We start from the raw sequence: 22,600 nt of genomic DNA on the forward strand, positions 1-22,600 counted from the left end.
AGTACTATTATTATTGTTTTGCCAGAACATTTTAAAGTAAATCCCTGACAGCATATTTTTTTTCATCTGTAAATACTTTATAGTGTATCTCTTACAGATAAGGACTTAAAAAGGTTAATCACAATGCCATTATCATATGTTAACCATAACTCCTAAATATTATGCCCTATCTATATCCAGAATTCCCCCATTGTTTCAAAGTGTCTTTTTATTTTTGGTTTGTATGAAGCAGAACCAAATGAACTGCACACATTGCCATTACCTGGGAGGTTCTTTGTTCTAGAGAATGCTCTATATTCTTTCTGCATTTCCCTGAAGATGAGTGATATTGACTACCTGTGAGCCGTCTGTATGTCTTCTTTAGAAAACTATCTATTCAGTTCCTCTATCCATTTTAAATCAGGTTGTTTGTTTGTTACATGTTGCCCATTTTTTTACATTGGGGTTTTCTAAATGAGTGTTTTGAGTGTTGACAATTTTTTGTGTATTCTAGATACGTGGAAATGTGTGATTTGAAAATATTTTCTTCAAGAGTGTGACTTGTCTTTTCCTTCTCTTAACAGTGTCTTTCAGAGAGCAGAACTCAGTTAATTTTGTTGAAATCCCATTAATCAATTTTTTTAGTGGATTGTGCTTTTGTTTCATATCTCAAAAATCTTGGCCTAACCCAAGGTCACAAAATTTTTCTCTTATACTTTCTTCTAAAAAGTATATACTCTTCAACTTTACATTTATATCTGTGATCAATTTTGAATTAATTTTTGTACATGGTGTAAAGTACAAATTCAGATTTTTATTTTTTTTTGCATATAGATATTCATTTATTCCATTACCATTTGTTGAAAAGCTTATTCTTTCTCCGCTGAATTGTTTTTATACCTTTGTTGAAAATCAAACAACCACATTTGTGTGTGTCTATGTCTGGACTCTATTTTATTCCGTTGATCTACATGTGTTTCTTTTCTCCGATATCAAGCCATCTTGATTGTTACAGCATTCTATTAAGTCTGGAAATCAGGAAACAAGGATCTGTAAACTGTTTTTTTTTATTTCTCCACTTTCTCCAAATGCCTTTATCTATTCTAGTACATTTACCTTTCCATGTAAATTTTGGAATGAAATTGTCAATTTTTTAAAAAAATTCTGCTGGGATTTTGTCTGAAATTGTGTTGACTATATAGCTCAGCTTGGGTAAAATTGACATCGTAACACTGCTTAGTCTTCCAATGTATAAACATGGTATACCTCTCCAGTGATTTGGGTGTTCTTTGATTTATTTCATCTGTGTTTTACCATTTTCAGCTTACAGATTTTTTAAATGTTTTGTTGGAGTTATACTTAAGTTTTTGCTGTTCCTTTGGTGCTATTTTAAATACCTTTTCATTTTAATTGCCAATTGTTCATTGCTACTATATATGAATATTATTGATTTTTCCATGTTGATCTTGTATTCTACCACCTTCCTAAGCTTATTAATCATGCTTACTTTTCTGTAGCTTTTTAGGATCTGCTATATAGACAACTTAGGTCATATGTGCTTAGAGAGAGTTATATTTATTCTTTTCCATGCTGCATGACTTTTGTTTCTTTTCTTGCCTTTTTGTAGTGACTAGGACCTCCAGGGTGATGTTTAATAGGAGAGTATGAGCAACCTTGTTATGTTCCCAGTCATGGAGGGAAAGCATTTAGAATTTTATTATTAAGTCTAGTATTAGCTATTAGTGGTTTTAGATACCCTAGTCTTTTAATATAGAATATTACATTGGTTTTTAAATGTTGAACCAGTCTTGCATTCCTGGGGTAGACCTTATGTGGTCAAGATATATTATTCTTTTCATATATTGCTGGACTCAAATTGCTAATATTATGTTGAGGCGTGTTTGCTCTATGTTAATATGGTCTATTGATGTGTAATGTTCTTTTCTTGTAGTACTGTGTCTTGATTGGGTATCAGGATAATCTGGTCTTCTATAAAGATATGTGAAATATTCTCTCCTCTTTTATATTCTAAAAGATTTTGTGTAGAATCTATGACTTCTTCCTTAAGTGTTTCATAGAATTCCCTGGTGGACTTCTGGGCCTGAAGATTTCTTTATGGGAAAAATTTTAACTACTAATTTAGTAACTTTAATCAATATAGGACTGTTGAAGTTTATCTGTTTCTTCTTGAGTGGGTTTTGGTAGATCGTGTCGTTCAAGGAATTTGTCTAGTTCATCTGAGTTGTCAGATTTATAGACACATTGTTGGTTTTTTGTATTCCCTTATTATCCTTTTCATATCTATATGAGCTATAGTGACGGTCCCTTTTTCATTAATGATAGTTTTAGTTTGTGTCTTCTCTCTTCTTGACTTGGTAATAGAAGAAAAGAGGTTTATTAGTTTTGTTGATCATTTTAAAGAATCAGCTTTTAGTTTCATTTGATTTTTGTTCTCATATTTATTGTTCTCCTCTTAACTGTATTGCTTTCTTTGTATTCCTTGCTTTGAATTTTTTTTCTTTTTTTCCTAGTTTGTTATGATGAAAAATGAATTTTGATTTGAGACCTTTTTTCCTTTTATAATATAAGCATTTAATACTAGAAATCTTCCTGGAAGCACTTCTTTAACTGCTTCCCACCATTTTTCATTTGTGTTTTATATTTTATTTTTCATTAAATATTTTCAAAATATTTTCTCATTTCTCCTGCAATTTCCTCTTTGACCTTAGGGTTGTTCAATTTCAAATATTTAGGGATTTTCCAGAAGTATTTGTTAATTGGTTTGGGGTTTAATTTCATTATGGTTTAGAAACATTTGTTGTATAGTTTTAATTTTTTTTTTTTAATTTGCGAAGAGTTGCTTTATGACCCATAACCAGATCTAATTTGGTAAATGTTCCACATGCACTTGAAAAAAATATCTATTGTGCTGTCGTTGACTGGAATGTTCTAAAGATGTCAGTTAGGTAAAGTGTTTCTACATCCTTCACGATTTTCTGTCTTTTTAAGCTGCTTATCCTATTGATGACCAAAAGAAGACTGTTGCAGTCTTAACCTGTAATAGTGGATTTGCCTTGTTTTGTTGTTGTTGTTTCAGTGTTTATTAATTTTTGTTTCTTTTATTTTGATATTTGGTTGTTAGGTACATACACATTTAGGATTGTTATGACTTTTTGGTAAATTGACTCCTTTATCATTTTGTGATATCCTTCTTTATACTTATAGTATTCCTTGTTCTGAAGTATACTTTGTCTGATGTTAATGTAAGCATCGCAGCTTCCTTTTGTTTAGTATTTTCGTGGTGTATTTCTTTTAGTCTTTTTACGTTGAACTTATCTATGTGTTTATAATTGAAGGGTTTCTTATAGACAGGATATAGTTGGATCTTACTTTTTTATCCAGGATGTTAATCTCTATCTCATAATTGGTATGTTAGGCCATTTATTTTTAAAGTATCTGTTGATATGTTTGGCTTAAAATCAACCATCTTCCTGGTTGTTTTCCATCTGAATTATTCTTTGTTTTCTTTTTTCCTCTTTTTCTACTACCTTTTTATATTGTCTTATGATTCCATTTATTTTCTGCTAATGGCTTATTATTTATACCTCTTTAAACACTTTTTAAAATGGTGGTGTTAAGGTTTACAACATACATCTTTAATTACTAATGGTTTACTTTCAAATAGTCATACATTGTTTGTTGTATAATATACATATTTTATGATAATGTATTCCCAATTCCTTTCTCCCATTTTAGGCCAATCAATATTTCTTCTATATATTTTCTGGCCCAGTCTCTCTTTACTGAACTCTGGGATTCCAAATGCATGTTTGTTAAACTGCTTGATACTGTGTCATTGCCTGTTGAAGTTTTGTTCATCTTTTTTCTTTCTGTTCTCCAATTTGAATAATTGCTAGTGAGTTGGCCTCACATTTACTGGTCTTTTCTTGTATTCTGTACAATCTACTTTTAATGCCATTCAATGAATTTAAGATTTCAGATATGTAATTCTTTCTGTTTTGGGATTTGCATTTGCTTTTTTTTACATAATTTCTATATTTCTGCTGAAACTCCCCTGTTTCTTTATTCAATGTATACACAGCTTTAAACTCATTTCATATATACATATATGAAAATCCAGGGTATCTACAATGTACTATCCATAATTTCCAGTGTACCAAAATTATTATACATGTGAAAAAATAGTAAAATGTGACCAGCCAAGATAAAAAAAAATATATATCCTCACATACTTATCTACTATTTCTAACATCTGGGCCATATGTTGGTCTGTTTTTAGTGACTGATTTTCATCTTAACTGGTCACATTTTACCATTTTTTCACATATAAAATAATTTTGGTACACTGGAAAGTATGAATAGTACATTGTAGATACCATGGATTTTATCTCCCTCTGAAGAATTTTAAGTTTCAATTTATCGTGCATTTAAATTACCAGTAGATCACCTTGCTCAGTTTTAAGGCTTTAGTAGGTGAGTGTGTTTCATTTTTGCCCCTAGACCTGGGATATAGTATTTATACCTTAAAACTTCTTACCTTGATCATGTATTGAATTTCTCTTTACTAGTTAGAAATGGTGTACAGGTGTCAATCTAGGTTCATTTAACATTCAGAATTTTTTTTATACAGTATAGTTGACATATAATGTTAGTTTTAGGGTTACCACATATAGATTTGACACTTATATTTTTTATTATGTGAGCACCACAATAGTTTAGTAATCATCTGTCACCATACAAAGTTAATATGATAATATTGACTGTGTCATCTGTGCTGTACACTACATACCTGTGACTTACTGCGTTTTTTTGTTTGTTTGTTTTCGTTCTTTTGTTTGTTTGTTTTTCAGTAACTGGAGGTTTGTACCTCTTACTCCTCTTCACCTTTTTCACCCATTCACCCACTTCCCTCCACTCTGGCAACCATCAGTTCTATATATCTGTGAGTCTTTTCTTTTATTGTTTTACTTGTTCATTTGTGTGTGTTTTTATTCCACATATAAATGAAATTATACAATATTTGTCTTTCTCTGTCTGACTTATTTCACTTAGCATACTACCCTCTATGTTGTTGCAAATGGTAAGATTGTGTGTTTATGGCTGAGTAATATTCCATTATCTATCTAGATATTCTATTATCTATCTATCTATATGTAGATATCACATCTTATTTATTTATTCATTCATCTAGCGATGACCATCTAGGTTGCTTCCATATCTTGGCTATTGTAAATTATGCTGCAGTGAACATAGAGGTTCATATATCTTTTCAAACTAGTATTTTAATTTTCTTCTGCTAAATACCCAGAAGTGGAATTGCTGGGTTGTGGGGTAGTTCTATTTTTAATTTTTTGAGGAACCTCCATACTGTTTTCCATAGTGTCTAAAATATGCAATCCCTACAACAGTGCATGTGGGTTCCCTTTTCTCCACATCCTCACCAATACTTGTTATTTGTTGATTTTTTATAATAGTCATTCTGACAGGTGAGAGGTGATATCTCATTGCTGTCTTGACTTGTATTTTTCTGATGATTAGTGGTGTTGAGCATCTTTTCATATTTCTATTGGCCATCTGTATGTCTTTTTTGGAGAAATGTCTGCTCAGATCCTCTGCTCATTTTTTAATCGGATAATTTTGTTTTATTTGTTTGTTTGCTTTTGAGTTATATGAGTTCTTTATATATTTTGGATATTTACCCCTTATTGGATATCTCATTTGCAAATATCTTCTCCCAATAAGGAGGTTATCTTTTCTGTATTTGTTGATTTTTTTCCTTCACTGTACAAAAGCTTTTTAGTGTGATATAATCCCATTTGTTTATTTTGCTTTTGTTGTCCTTGCCTGAGGAGACATATTCAGAAAAAATATTGCTAAGACTGATGTCAAAGAGTTACTGCCTATGTTTTCTTCTAGAAGTTTTATGGTTTCAGGTCTTCCATTTAAGTCTTTAATCCATTTTGAGTTAGTTTTTGTATATGGTGTAAGAAAGTTGTCCAGCTTAGTGTTGTTTTTTTTTCACATATCTGTCCAGTTTTCTTAATATCATTTATTGAAGAGACTGTCTTCTCCCCTAGCCCCATCGTATAGTCCTGTCTTCTTTGCCATAAATTAATTGACCATATCAGTCAGCATGGGTTTATTTCTGGGTTCTCTATTCTGTTCCATTGATTTATGTGTCTGTTTATGTGCCAGTCTGTTTATCGCCAGTACTATAGCATTGTAGTATAGTTTGAAATCAGGGATCAAGATACTTCCAGCTTTGTTTATCTTTCTCAAGATTGCTTTGGCTACTTGAGTCTTTTGTGGTTCCATATAAATTTTAGGATTATTTGTTCGATTTCTGTGAAAAATACCATTGGTGTTTCGATAAGGATTGCATTGAATCTGTAGATTGATTTGGGTAATATGGACATTTTAACAATATTAATTCTAATCCATGAGGATGGTATATTTTTCCATTTACATGTGTTGTGTTCAATTTCTTTCATCCATATCTTATACTTTTCAAAGTATGGGTCTTTTGTCTCCCAGTTAAATTTATTCTTGGGTATTTTATTCTTTTTAATGTAATTAAATGAGATTGTTTTCTTGATTTTTCCTTCTGATATATCATTATTAATGTGTAGAAATACCACTGATTTCTGTATATTGATTTTGGATCATGCAGCTTTACTGAATTAAATTATTAGTTCTAATAGGTTTTTTGTTTTTGTTTTTTGGTGGAATCTTTAGGATTTTCTATAGACAGTATTATATCATATGCAAATAGTGACAGTTTTACCACTTACTTTCCAATATGGATTCTTTTTATTTCTTTTTCTTATCTGATTGCTGTGGTTAGGACTTCCAATACTATGTTAAATAAAAGTCGTGGGAGGGAGCAACCTTGTCTTGTTCCTGATTTTTCATTCTTCATCTTAGGGGGAAAGCTTTTAGCTTTTCACTGTTGAGTATGATGCTAGCTGTGGGTTTTTCATATATGGCCTTTATTATGCTGAGGTGTGTTCCCTCTATACCCACGTTGTTGAGGGTTTTTAAATTATAAATGGATGTTGTATTTTGTCAAATGCTTATTCTATGTCTGTTGAGATAAGCATATAATTGTACCTTTTGTTTTGTTAATGTTGTATTTTACATTGATTGGTTTGCAGATATTGAACCGTCCTTGAATCCGTGGAATTAATCCCACTTGAGCATAGTGTGTAATACTTTTAACGCATTGTTGAATTTGATTTGCTAATATTTTGTTGATAATGTTTGCATCTATGGTTATCAGGGATATTGGCCTGTAATTTTCTTTAATAGTGTCTTTGGTTTTGGTATCAGGGTAATGTTGGCTTCATAGAATGTGTTTGCAAACATTCCTTCGTCTTCAATTTTTGGGAATGGTTTGAGAAATATAGGTATTCTTTAACACTCAGAATTTTTGAACTTTAACTTTTTAAGTCTGAATACCTCTTTTTTTTTTTTTATAAAAAACTGGTTCTTTTTAGGGTTGGCAGTGGAGGAATCTAAAGGAAAGAGAAGATGATAGTAACAACTAATTGAAGTCTGTTATCTCAGCACGGATAAATTTAAGAGGTTTGTGCAAGGAGGAAACAATGATGTGAAAGCCAAGTATTTTAGAATGTTAGATTGGGAAAGGACCTTAGAAGTCACTTTTGAGAAAGTAAAACTAAGACTGAGATAGGGAACGGGATAATTCCCAAGGTGGTTTGCCTGTTAATTTCACACTGGGAGCTTGATTCAATTCCATTGACTTTTGAACCACTTTTAATACTCCTGTTATCACCCACCTCTTTTCTTTTATTCTTCCCGGAACTCCATATCAATATTCTCTGTGTGAATATGGGAGAATAGTTCTGAGTTTTGTTTTAGGAGACTTTTTTTTCTGTATTGGAGTATACTATCAATCATCACAAAAATCTGTGTGAAGAGTAATTTACAACATTGTCTTTGATACAGTATAATACACTTGTCTCTCTTCAAATTTCCCTGTGGCTATAGGTCTCCACCTCAGTACATATACTCTTCAAAATGAATAATCAAGCTGTTTTATGATAAGAGACTATTTAATAGTGGTGGGAATTATTAGCAGAATTGGTTTTAGAAATCAGATCCCAAAATATAGCAAACTACATAATTTGTCCGACTTTCTCCTAAGGAGACTGATTCAAAGCTACAAGATATATTATTCAGAAAGTTTAAAGTCAAAAGGCACGGATTCAGTCCTTCCTTAATTCAATCCGTGAAAATGTATTGAGTTTCAACTGTAGACCAGGCTGATACTATAGAAAGGCTCATAGAGGGTTCCTTTGTGGGTTTCAAGCATATACAGTCAAATTGAACACATGGAAGAGAAGAACAGATACTTCCTTGTTTCTTCATTTAACAATTTTCACTGTGATTTTAGTTTTTCTGGTAGTTAGCAACAGAGACTGGCGAGCAAAATGATGATCCCTGAGACTTCGTTTTATAAATCTGTACGTCTATTGTCTAAAGAGTAGAAAGTTATTATTACATGGTTCTTTGTCCGTATTAAATGTAATTCTTAGTTACTGCAGAAAATTTAACAATAGAGAAGTGTATAAAGAAAAAAGTAAAAATAACCTGTAATCTCAGGACTGAAACAGAGAAGTTACATGCTTACACTCTAAAGCCAGTTGGCCTGTATTTGAATCCCAACTCCAGATCTCATTCACTTAAAAACTTTGGGCAAGTTACTTAGTTTCCTCATCTGTAAAATGCGGGATAAGTAGAAGTATTTAAATGGCTCTATCTTACCTTCCATTCTTTTTTTCTATGCAAAACTGGCCTCATACTTAGCCTAATAGTTTTCTTGGCCTTCACATAGTAGGCCAGGCAAAATGCTTTTTTCATGTAATGCAAGATGGGCAATCTTTTAGCAAGCAGTTATTGATGGTCAGAATCTGACTTTGCCAGATCATTTAAAATTAGATTTTTAATCCCCTAGTGAATTCTTTCTACTTTGAGGTCTGTTCAGGCCTAATAATGGTTTGTTATGATGCTGTTCTATTTTGATAAATGAACCTGACGATTCACATGGGGATTGTGGAAGACGATGTGGAAGACAATGTAACACAAGAAAATGGGAGATTGTAACTGAGTCCAAGGCAATGTCAGTTTGCCCCCTTCAATCTAGGGACAGATTCTTTGGTCACAGTTTATCAGTGAATTGTTGCATTGCTACTGCCCAAACGCTTTTCCACATGAGATTTTATTGTTTAATGGATGAGATAGCAGGCTGTAAAGTCTGACAGCGTAAATTCAGGCTATGATCCTGATCTCTATTACATATGCTATCTTAAGTCAAGATGGTACCAAATTATTTAAGTTCCCTATGCCTTGAGTATTTCTTTTATAACTTAGGAATGGTATTACCTGCCTCCTATAGTTGTTGTGAAACGAGTCAGTTTGAGGTAAAAACACCTTTGTACAATGACTGCATATGGTAAATGTAAGTAGTAGATGGTGACAACTATTATGACAGGGGTGGTGATGGGGATGATGGTGGTGATTAGCTATAGCCTAATGGTTAAAACAAAGGCTTAGAATCAAATAATCCTCGTTGTGTAGAGTTCTGATACTTTGATACTTGATGAGTTTTAGGATTTGGAAAAGTTGTTTAACTTCTCAAAGCTTGAATGTTTTCATCTGTGCAATGAAGATGATAGTTCTTTGAGTTGGTGTGAAGATTAAAGGGGAACTGCTTACTGCTTAGCAAAGTGCTTGGCACTAAGTAAACACTCCATAAATGTTAGCTCTTATTCTCATTATTTATAAGAAAAGACACTAATAGTTCCAGTGAAAATATTTGACAAATTCCTTACTTTTCTTAAGGGCTTAGATGAAAATGGTTCATGTCATAATTAAGAGGCTTTACCGAAGACACTACTACCAAAAAAAAAAACAAAAAAAAAAACACCTTTGAAAAGCTAAAATAATAGCCAAGTTTTGAAAATATCTTTTGCTATCAGCTCTTTTGAGATTTTTCTTCTTCTGAGATGAGAAAGAAAACTAGGTCCCTATTGCTTTTCATTCTGTGGGACTCTCCCCACCCCCCAAATTTCAAACACAAAATACCATTCCTTACCACCTGCCTTGGGCTAATATGCCAAAGAACTTCCTGCCAAATTTTTTTCAAGCTGTGGATCAGCATCATACACCTCAGTAAATCCTTGGTGGGGCTGAGGATGAGTGGGAGTCATTATTATGGCTCTTTTTTACCCTTTCTGTCTACAATATAATAAATCCCACCCCCAGGACCCTGTGGCCTGCAGATAAAGCATCATTTGAGATTTTTGTGTGCTCTACCCATCAACAACTCACAAATGGAACTTCATAATGTGTCCATTATATATATTTTTGAATAAATAAGTATAACAAAGACAATATGTTCGCCCCATTTAATCTCACTTCTTCACTGTAAAAACATGGCACATTTCCTACCTAGTGAAGTGGAGCAACAGAGGCCTGCAGCAGTCGGGTTCCTGGGGGACCATCCAAGGTACACCTAGGAGCCATGGCTTCTAGGGCTCAGGTCCCTAATGCCTGTTTTCCAACTACAATTTGATCAGGTAGCATGATGGCCTTCATAAGGAATCTAAGAGAGCATCACCTAGTATCATTTCATTATAAATAATGGCTAAAATCAAGCAAGCTTAAATAATAAAGTGAAAAGATGAGATGCAAGCTGTAGGTACAGTTTATTCTACTTTCCCAAAGGTTAGGACCAAGACCTAAGTTTTCTATTGGCATTTTCCAGTATGCATTTCCATTCATTAGCACAGGAAAGTTGTCAGTAGCTCTTAAGGCTAAAAGCTTCCTTGTTCTCATGTGTTGGGAGTAGAGATAAGAGTTCTGGGTTTCAGTCTGGTTGGAATAACTTCGGTGCAATGCTCATCTCTGAACCAACTGCTTTCTTTAGGGGAAAGAATTGTACCAATCACTTAGGTCCAGGTAACATAACTGTACAGGGCTAGGTATTCAGAAGCATCGGGCTGCCTGGAGGAAGGGTAGATTCTTGAACGAAGAGTAGGATATTGGTACCAAAGAAGGGAGATTGGATATCAAAGAAAACTGCTATAGAGGGCAGGCTCCTCTTTTTTTCTGAAATCAACCAGAAGCAAAAAGGTTTCCATCTTGAAGAGCTGTCAGAATAAAGAATTCTTGGCTGCTTAAACCTCGTACTATATATATTCTGTACAATTTATTGGCCAGGGAGCTTCTGCTACTTTGAATTATCGTTCACTCTTTTTCCATTATTATTCAATAGCTTTAGTTTTGAGCTGATGCATATATATGTGTGTGTGTGTGTGTGTGTGTGTCTGTGCTTTGATCTCAGAAGTCTAGTAGAAGACAAAATGACTCGAATTTAAAAATTAAATAGCTCTCTGTCTGCTTATCTAGAAAGAGACAGGAGGGATGGGGGAGGAGAGAGAGAGGGAGGGAGAGAAGAAAGAAAAAAGAAAGGAGGAAGGGAAGCAGAGAAGACCCCAGCTGGCTTCCTCACAGTACTGTATTGTTGAGTAAATCAGTCTCTACCACCAGCAGCCTTAGCATAAGCTATGTCAGGGGCCCGTGGTGGCCAATCAACTCCTGAAATTTGAGGCATCTGCCTTCATGACTTTTGATTTGAGCTCCTACTGGGACACCATTGTATGTTTGTTTTCTTTTCTTCTTTGTTTTGTTCATGGTTCTAAATGTGTGTGACCTGTGCCTTCTACCTGACATCCAGAGGGGCCTTTGTTGAACCTTGTTTCTCCTGCTTTAGAGGATAATTGTTCCATGTGTTCCCCTGGGTTACCACCAGAGAATGTCCTACCCGTGCCATAGCTTAGTTTTCAGAGCATTTCTAATGCAGCCGAGGCTGGTGGTGTCCATCCTTCCATCCTTTGCCGATGTGCAGTACAAGGTGATAAGGTGGCCGTGAGCATCTCGTTCCACATGCACTGAGAGGTGTGTGTATTTTACAGGGGTGACACACGTACCTACAACACGCCAGGGAAAATGCTTTCTCCGTATGTGAGGGAGTGTTTCACGGGGAAAGTAACATATGTCTCTTAGAACTGCATTGGGGTTCTCCAAGGGTCTAGAAAGAGGTAGCTGCCACACGCAGAGCCTTGCTGGTCGCTGAACCAGCAGTATCAGCGTTATCTGGGAGCAGGTGACAAAGACAGAATCACTGGGCCTCACCCTAGACCCAGTGAACAATCTGCATTTCAACAAGATCCTCACTCAGGTCATTGTGAGCATGTTAAGTCTGAGGAGGGCGACTCTAGACCAGTAGGTCTTGGCAGCACATTGGAGTCACGTGAGTAGCTTAAAAGAATACAGAAGCCTTGGCCCTACGTCCACGGATTCTAATGTAATTTATTACAAGTGTGGCCCAAGCACATAGGTTGAAACAAAATAAAAGCAAAAGCTCCCCAGGTGATTCCCCTGAGCAGCTCAGACTAAGAAATAGAGCTCCGTCTTGGTTGAGCACTGAAGGAGAAGCAGCACGATGCATTCACGGGCCCACAGTAGGTCAGCATGCCTGGTTGTTGGGAAGGGAGGTGGCTTAGTTGAATGCATCAGGGTGGAGAGAGAGCCAGCTGGATCATACAGGGCCTTCTTTGCTTCACTCAGGTGCAGACCCCTGTGAAGCTGTGAAGGAGCCCTGGAAAGGTGTAAAGGGGGTATGGAGTGATCAGCCTTGCACTTCGGAAGGACCCCTTCAGGAATAGAGAGTGTGCTGTGGCAGGGAAACCAGGTGGAAAGTATGCAAAGAATGATGCGGGTTGGCAGGGCCACCTACATAATTGGCAGGCCTAGTGCAAAATGACAATGCGGGATGCTTGCTCAAAAAGCAGGAAAAAGGTGCCACTAAAGGCACTAAAAGATGAAACATTTGCCTTCTCTCTGTGGTCTCTCTTGACCTGTCATGAGAAATGCATTTCTATTTAATATTGTGCTCCATTACTTAGACACAGAGACACTCACTGGGTTAAATGCAGGCCTTCACAGGAACCCCCAGGCCCTACGCCTATTACTCAGTGGGGTGTGCAGCCAGCCCAGTGGCTGCTGGGTTCTCCCTTCCACTAGTCACTGGACTGAGATGCCATGTCCTTTCTGGAGAAGAGGACTCAATCTTCCCTTCCCACAGGCTCACCACCCCCACTCATGGTGGACGGCCAATCAACAAAGGATTTCTATGTTAGCGTCAGGGCACTCTTGGTACCTGGATCGGGAGTGGATGCGAGCATCACCCCCGTCAAGTCACAGGCTGAATGTGCTGTGGTGCTGCCAGCTGCTACCATGCCTCCACCCATCCCATGCTTGCATCTAGGCCTCAGCCAGGGCTGGAGGCTGGGCTGGCACCTAAGAACCTCCTCCTTCCCCTCCCTCCCTACTGCCCACCCCACTCCCCATGCATTCTCCCTTGTCCCTTGGACTTCACTTGTAAAACACAAATTCAAAGTTAAAATTAAAACTGTCAAGCCTACCCTGCCTGCAGAGCAGTAAATGCCACATGAGAAGCCCTTTGGGGTGTAGGTTCCGGTGTGACTGCATTAGTCCCTTGCCCATAAAGCTGGCCCTGAGGAATGGGAGATGGAAGGTTGACGGGTGAGGTAGTAAGGAGATGGTCAAATCAGCACATGGTGATGTTCAAAGAGGAACATGTGACTAATTACTTCAAGATCTCTGGCTTGTGTGACTCAATAGATGGTGGCACCATTAGGAGATATTGGGAAACAGGAAATAATTATTGGGATTGGGGCAGGGGCAAGTTTTAGGTACCTGTGAATTCTTCCTTTGTTTCAACACTGAATCATCCCTCTTTTCTCTGGTTTAACTGCATGAGCTGACAGTTTTAAAACAATAATGAATAATAGAGGGGGGAGCGAGCCTCCACTTCTTCTGACTCTAATTAATTCTGAGTGTTTTATCCTGAAGCATGATGCTAAATTTGGTCCACAATCCAGCGCCTATTTCTGTTCTCTCCAGCATTGTTTTCAGGTATGGGATTTTTGTCAAATGTCTTTCAGGCACCTATTGAACAGATCCCATAGCACCAGCTCTTTTCCAACTCTTTACAGGGTGTCTTACATAAATAGATTTACTGGGAATATGCGAATAGATTGTCATGTAGTGTAGCCCCGGATTGAGGTGAAGACAAAATGACACTAAACACCACAGGTTCTAAAGACAACAACCTTTAACTGGTATTAATTTAGATGTGGAAACCCTCCTCACCAATGCCCACCCCCGTGCTTATTTGAAGGTAGACAGCTGGCCCACCTTTTGTCTGCCATTTGAAGACTGGTGAGAGGCCTAACAAAGAAGAGATCAAGGTTCTTAGAAAGAGGTTTCCCCTCCAGGGGTGCTTTTTCCTGCTGGGAGCCAGAAGGGCAGTGGCGGAATGCTCTTACAGACTTTTCTCTATATTTTGGGTTGCTTGAAAGAAGGGAAGTCCAGCACTGGTTAAATATCTGCTAGGTGGCAGACATACTGATACATTCGTGTGCCTTTTGAGCAGGGGAAGAGACCTGAATGGAGACGGCAAGGTTTAGAGAAGGGGCAGCAGTGAAATGCTGCTGCCAGCAAATGTGACTGTTTCTCAAGGTCAGGTGGACACGATGGAAGATAGCTATCATCTTGCTTAAAGCCAACAAGAGGGCTGCTCTCCAGGTGATGTCCACACCAAGGGCAAGGAGTTGTAGAGTAACTGCATGGGGGGTCAAGTTGGGGCCATGTTGGAAAGCTCTCCATCCTCTGAAGAATCCATGATAACCTTACAAGAAAACCATTTGGATGCTGGGCCACACGAATGGCACCAAAGGTCCATCAAGCCATGGTGAGAGAATTGCACCATGGCCTGGTAAGTAGAAAATGCTGCCTCTTTACTGCCCCATTTCCCCTACCCCAAACTTCTGAAGAAGCAAGAACATAGAAGCTTGAAGGAAGAACAGTAAGTGTAAAGATTTGAATTAGATGATGAAAGTGGAGTATTAAACTAGACTTGACTAATTTTATTAACTAAAGTTGTCAGAAAGTTATGGAATCTATAGAAGATATCATTTAAAGATGAGAAAGCAAGAATTCAACATAGTAGGGTAGAAAACAGAGACTTAAAAAAAATAAAGAATTGTTTCACATTTCTATTTCTATTAAGCCAAGGCAACTCAATAAGCTTGTTCATTTGAATTCCTAGGTTATTCCTCATTGGGGCATGCTTTATTACTATTTCAATGTCCTACTGAAGTCTAATTGCTGCATTTCATTTAGGATCTTTGCATCAATATTCATTAAAAGAGATATTCCGTAGCTTTTTAAAAAATATAATCTTGGTCAGGTTTCATATCAGGGTCCTTCATTAAAGAAATTGGAAATATTTTTCTTCTTTTCCTGTGCTCTGGAACAATTTAAATGTTTCAGAAGTACATGTGCCTTGGCATGCTAACATGATTCACCTGTGAAATTTCCCAGGCCTACCACTTTTGGGGTGGACACGTGAGGCCCTGCTATTCATTCATTTACGTTGTTCGGGCTGAGCCTGAGTCGGTTCTGGTGTTCCCCTCTCACTCCCCCATGCCGGTCGGTAGCTTGGCTATAGAGTTATGCTGGAAACACCTTCAATATATAACTTCTAGTTTGAATTTAAATATCCAGTCACCAAAATGTTTGCTCTGCACAACTTATGGGCCTGGGTCAGTGTGGGGCATTTTGGGGTACACGCAGGAGGACAGGCATATCCCCATCTTCAGAGAGAATAGGATCCTGTTGGAGATTCACCACGATGCACCTACCTACCCCCCCCCCCCCAGAGAATTGTATAAGATAGAACAGGATCGGTGCCAAATTCAAATCAATTCCCTGTGACTTACTCATTGTCTTTTATTTCATCTTTGGATAAAATCTGGAAAATTTATAAGTGGTGAAAAATCTAAAGAGCGACAGACTTCAACATGTTTGAAGATTCTGTTACTGCCCCAGTTATTTTTCAATCACAGTTTTGTACCCAATTAATAAAGGCAAGCCAACCACGTTCTCCAAATGTGCATCCTGGGGTCCTCTGGGAATCTTATCCCTGGGTCCGTGCCATTATGCATATTTGTTCAGGGGGAGCGTTAGGGAGGCAGCACAGTTGCTTTCCTCATCTGGTCGGCAAAGCCCCTCTTGGTAGATAGCGAGCAGCAAGTATTCTCTCAGCAGGGGAGGCTGTCTTGAAATGCCATCATTGTTTTCTCTCTAGTCTTTCTCAGTCTGTAGTGAATGAAAACGAGAGCACTGGGTTATTTCAGTTCCGGCAATGGACACATCAAAACCGCTTCCCTCTTCCCTTCTCTCTTTCCCTCGAGGACCTAATTTATTTCACGCATTTTGACCTATCCCTGCTTAGGAATGACTGCTGGGCTTCTCTGTTGAGGCATTTCCCTCTTGCGGTGTTGGGCCCCCAGGCAAACCCACCAGGCCATGGTTCCTCTGCAGGGTGATGTCAGTCTGGCTGCTGGGCCCAGCTGGATAGAGGTGTGTTTTATGAAGTTCAACCCTGCACCCTGGGCCATAAATACACGTTGTGCACATAAATGTACAGCTAACATTGCCCAGACCCCTCCGAAGCACCATGTTAATAAGCAGACAGTAAGTCTTTAAAATATGGAAAAGTAGTTAATCTTTCCGCTGGCAAATCCTTTGTAGGGGGTTGTTTTCCTTCCTTTCAGTATCGCTGCAGGCAGGGCTTTTCATCTCCTAGGATTTGAGGGGGAAAAAAGAGAAGTTTGCTGTGGTGCGTTAGTGAGAAGCTTGGGGAGCCTTCCACTAAGAGGGTGCACGTGTGAAAACCAGTAATATTTTGCACTTGTCATTAAGCATGGAGTATGCAAGGAGTAATGACTCTGGATCTGCCCTCAAGGAGCTTGAGTGCTAGTAATTCCAGCACAGGACAGGAGGTCTGCTCCCACAATAGCCTGGGCTCTGGAGACTTGAGCTCCGCCCCTGTTACTCTAGGAAGTTACTTAGCCTCTTGTTTCCCTATCTCTAAAATGGACACAATTATGTCTTATTCATATAGCTTCTATCTGAGTTTATTTATCCTCTCTGAGTCCTAGTTTTCTCTAATCTAAAATGAGATAATCAATACTCTTTGCGCTTAGCCTAGATTCCGTTTTACAGATGTTTTAAGAATACATGAACACTTTTGCCTTACAAAGAACTTCAACATGACAGATTAAGTTCAAGCCTCCCTTGACAAGTGTTTCATCAGTCTTCTCATTCCCCCTCTTCTCCCTTCCTCTCTTGCTCTCTCTCCCACTGATGACGTGGTAGAAGGATCAGACTTGAGGGTGGGCATGTGGGCTCAGCAGACAGAAGGTGCCTGGAGGCAATACAGACATGTTACACTGGAGAGATGGGAGCACCAGTTTGTAGCTTGCCTCTAACTCACTAAGCACCCATGAATCGTATCTGTGTGTCTCTGGCTGAGAATAGGATTTGCCAATGAGTGGATTGAACGATGACTTAGGTGAGAGCTATCAGTCTGGAGATGACAGGGTCTGTGCTTTATAAATATTTAATTTAACTTGGCCTTTCAATTGTTTCTTAGCTATGGGAAGATACTTCATATGTTCTGTTCTTTTATATTTGTGTTCAATTCACGTATGTTCTACTTTTTTAGTCCATTTGTTCTTTCTATGTCTAACAGGAGCCATGAAATGCTTACTGATTTGCTATCTATTTCGAATATATCTGATAAGTCTTATCCATCCCATTTATTTTCCTTGTTCTCTGTAGCAGAATTAAATACTCATATTCTTAAACATTCATACTTTATGTATAGTTTTGCAACATTATTTTACCACTTACTTTGTTTTGGATAGCCTTTCATGAGAGTAAATAGAGATCTCCTTTCATCTGGTGTCAAGTAAACTGTAGAAGCACCTACTATTACTTATTTAATCATTCCTTTATTGATGGACACTCAGGTGGGTTTCATTTTTCTCTTTTTTCAATGAACCATGCTACCAAGAGCATCTTTCTACATGACTTCTTGGGATCCTGAATAAGAGTTTCTCTTACTGAGAAGTAAAACTACTGAAAAAGATAGTATCAATCGTAATAATAACAAATGGTTATAAAAGCTCACTTTCCCACAAACAATGTAGAATAACATTCACTTCTTTAGACTTTCCACCATTTGATATTACCACAGATTTAAATTTTTGCCAGTGTGCTGGTGAACAGTTCATTTCATTATTTTCATTTTAATTTATATTTCTCTAATTTTTGGTGAGATTAAACACATGTACACGCGCAAACACAAACGCATACGTAAACACAAACGCACACGTGTACATACGTACATATAAATCAATTGTTCCCCTGTGTTTTGTTCTTTTCCTGTAAATTTTCTCATGGATTTTGATATTGGTTAAGGCAACCCACTTTCGTTCATCCCCCTTTTTATAAAACCCAACTTTATGCAATTGTCCACACTATTCTTTACATTTACTCCTCTGAGTGAATCTTAGGATCATCACCTCAAATTCCATTAAAAATCCTGTTGGGATTTTGATTGAGATTGCTTTGAATTAAAAGGTTAATCAAAGGAGAAATTGCATCTTTAATATATGTGTTCCTTTCCACGACCATTGTACTCCCCTCCAATTTGTAGTTTGTCTTTTTATGTTCAGTAAATTTTGGTCATTTTCTTCATAAATAAATGCCTTTTAGTAGATACTATCAATGGTCCTTTATTTCATAAATATTTTTTCATTGGTTATTGCTAGTGTCAGGGAAACTGTGGTTTTATATGCTGATTATGTAACTGGTCAGCTTGCTGAGTTCTTTTATTAGTTCTAATAGTTGGTCAGTGGGTTTTCTATGAACACAGTAGTATCTGTTCCTTGGGTGATTTGGTAGTATTCACTTGGGTGTAGATTCTCAATGAGCATTTCAGGGTTTTTTTCATGGTGTTTGGTCTGCTTCTGTTTTTTATAGCATGGTCAAATGCTGATAATTTATACTTTGTCTCCAAAGCTGTGTTTGCTCCAAGTTTTTGAATTGTTTACAATAATATACATAATAGTCACTTAAAATATTTTAAATGTCTCCATAGCTTTTGAGTTTTAATGTGACTTTGTGACTTCTTTTTTGACCAGTAATGCCAAAAGTTGATTTATGCCAATGTTTTTTTTAAACCAGAGATTGGTTCTTTAAGTTATCTTCACGTTTTTATTTCCATTTTATTCATCTGTTTTTATCTTTGTGAAGTAATCCTGTCATTGATTCTATAAATATTTACTGAGAATCTGCTGTGTCCCAGGCACAACTCTTAAGTGCTGGAGATAACATAACCATGGGCAGATAGAGGCAGCCTTCCTCCCATGGAAACCACAGTCTGTTGTGAGGGGCAGACAGTGAGTAGGTAAGGACGAAGCAGAGGCAAAGGAGACTGAGAAGAAAGGTGGTGTCCTTGACAAGGACTGATTCTGTGACATGGTCGGGACTCCAGCCTCATCAGAGTCGATTTGTGAAAGAAGGAGAGAAGTGAGAAAGTAAACAGACAGAGTGTGGATAATTCTTGTAAGGAGTTGTATTATAAAGGAAGACAGAGAAACAGGTCAGTAGCTGGAGATAAGGTGAAGGGAAAGGTTTGTTTTTCCTGACCTGGGAGATATGACAGCATGTTTGTAAACTGAAGGGAATGGCTAGTAGACTATTTGTGCAGTAATCACCTCTCCTTTCTTCCATCAGTGACATCCTTGCAGAAGCATGAGAGCTGGGCTTTGGTACAGCCCAGTGGACCAGAGGGAAGACCAAGTATAGGGCACTGGTGCAGCTTTATGTTCTTATTTTTCCAGCTTCTCAATTCAAAATTTTAATTCATTTATTTGCAAACTTTTTTTTTTCTTTTTCCAATAAAAATATTTAAGATCATACTGCACGGATTTGAGTCTGGGCTGTTCTCAAATTCTCAAGGATTAATTAAATATGTTTTTTAATCTTTAATTTCCACTGTTTATATCTTTTTGCCCTTAATTTCTAACTGTACCTTATTGTAAAGAAGATATAATCAATGCTTTCTGTTCTTTGGAATGTGTTGCAATTCCCTGTGTTCAAAAATAGTACAACTTACATTCTACATTGTTTAGATCTGAAGAACTTTTGCTCCTGTATTTTAATAGATCATGCATTCATCAATCACTTCAATATTTCTATCAATTTGTACATTATGATCATAAAAGTTCATGTCATTCCTTTTTATACTATTATACTATTTTTAATATGAAAAATTATTGACATTATACTATTTGCAGTATGAACTAATTACATTTAATGATTTTCACTTTGAATATTCTCGTAATAATGTTAACCTGTTTCTGTTCCTCTCTTTTGTTGTTAGTATTTTTCTGGTATATCTTTTCCTGTCATCTGACATCCCTCATCCTGACATCTTTTCCACGTCAGTGTGTTTTAGGAGTGTCTGTTGCAAATAGAATACTGATATTTTTATAAACCAAATTTAAGAGTCTCTGCCTTTTAGCATATGATCTAATCACCTGACATTTATTGTTATTGGTAATAATTTTAGGCTTTTATTGTCTCTCTCTCTCTCTCTCTCCCTCTGTCTCTGTGTGTGTTATTTACCATGCTATCTTGGATTGATCAGGTTTTCATTTTTCATGGATTATTTAAAAAAGTATATTTAAAAAAGATTATCCTTAAAATTGAAAACATAATTTTCTATCATTATCTACAGTTACTTAGAATCAATTTTCCTGTGGACCTCACATACTTCTTACTTCCTTTCTTCCATTGCCTTAAAACTTTAAATATGTTGCTCTGTTTTCTTCTTTTTAAGTACTCCCATTGAGAAGTGGTATCATTCTCATTCCTCTTTAAGTAATTTGTTTCTAGAAGATTTTTAGGATTGGTCTATCTATATCTTTCACGATCTGAAGTTTCATTCATGCTTCAAGGACCCTTTTAATGAGAAAAAAAAGGACCTTTCCTTTAATCAGAAAATATTCTCCCCCATTGGAGTTTCTATTTCATATTTTAATCTCTTTAATCTCTTTCTCTTTTACTGTTTATCTGGTAGATTCATTTGGCTTAAATTTCAAGTCAACCATTTGTTCTTTAAAGTTGTGTGATCTTGGTTTTGCATTTCTCTGAGACTCTGTTAACTTGCCTCCAACATGGAAATCATTGATTCTCTGATGAACACCTATTGTTAAAAGGGAAAGGGAAAGCAGAGATTTGTAAAGTTTTATTGAGACAGCAAGTTTGAATTTTTTCCTCAAGCCAAGGATAGTTGTGGAGAAAGATGGGAAGGGCAGAGAACAACTTTCCTAGAGTGTGGGTAATAGTTTAGGCACAGGGGAAACATTGTTAAGCAGTAGCATGCCCTGTTCCCTGTTATAGTCGAAAAGAAAACAAACAAAGAAAAAAACCACATAGTCGTAGGGTATTAGATGAACAGGCACTGGGCATTTGTACAAAGGAAGCCAGTGTGTTGTAATCTCAGAGGCACTCTTACATAATTCAGCATATGCGGTAGTAACAGGTGAAATTAAAAGGGGGCTCCTTTCCCTTTCTGTGTAATTTCTTACAAAGCAGGATTCTTCTTCATTGGATGATTTTAGTAAAGCATGGTGATACACTCTAGAGAATAGAACAAATTTGTTGAGAGAAAGATGAATAATGATAAAATTTATGGAGAAAGTGAACATTTTGTTAGGTTATAGTCTCTTACATCCAACCAAATTGAATTAAATGAAATATCATGAAAAGTTATGTGACAGAGATTCTAGGCCTGGGGCTAAATAGTTTGCTAATCTGCTGGTTCTGGAAGAATATGAGATTTTAGTCTCTAGTTTTTCCTCGAACGAATCAGTGGAGTTTCTTGTTAAAGCAGTATTTTTATGGTGGTGTTACTTTGCCATTTCACTGTGTTGGGTACTGTAAGAAGCAGATGTCATTAAGCTTACTTCAGTTGAACTAGCTGTGCTAAGGACATAATGTCAGAGCTGCCATCCAGCCTTATACCAGCACAAGTTGTTCTCTTAGACGAGTGGAACTTCATAAAGGACTAACATCAATTTCATCAAAACACTGTACCTGTGTTCAGGGCAGACACTGTGAAGAGCGGTACAGGGAACGGTGTGGGAAGTTCACTTCATCTTTTCTCTTCAATATGACACAACATCAATCTACCTTTGAGGCCAGGAAGAGAGAAACATCCACTTAGAGAGGAACATCAAATGCAACTTTTGATGATGTTTTTAGGAAGGGATGAGCTTGGAAAAGTCATCCCTCTTAGACCTTGGAAATTGAGGTGATGTAGTCAAATTTGACTCTACTGTTTTATACCTATAAAAGTCTAGCTTTCCCAAGGTGAGTTTTATGGGCTGTATGTGGCTATAGTTATAGGTTACAAGCTATTGTCTTCTTAGAGAAGCTTGGTATTTTAAAGTGAAGAGCCTCATGGAAGGAGGCAACTTTAATATAAAGCGGTCTCTGAAGCTTGCTTTCCAGTTACTACAGTAGTTACTCCCCGGGGGAAAAGCTTTCCTCACGGCTTCTTACTTGA

The 22,600-nt window shown here is 37.0% G+C and overlaps 1 protein-coding gene across 3 annotated transcripts in view; it reads left to right on the forward strand.

Annotated features, from left to right (window-relative positions):
* Positions 1–22,600, forward strand: part of CACNA2D3 (calcium voltage-gated channel auxiliary subunit alpha2delta 3) — an 829,919-nt gene that overhangs the window by 804,158 nt on the left and 3,161 nt on the right. The gene's annotated exons all lie outside the window — the stretch shown is intronic.

Source organism: Rhinolophus sinicus, linkage group LG10 (assembly GCF_036562045.2).
Source record: "Rhinolophus sinicus isolate RSC01 linkage group LG10, ASM3656204v1, whole genome shotgun sequence".
NCBI classification, from domain to species: domain Eukaryota; kingdom Metazoa; phylum Chordata; class Mammalia; order Chiroptera; family Rhinolophidae; genus Rhinolophus; species Rhinolophus sinicus.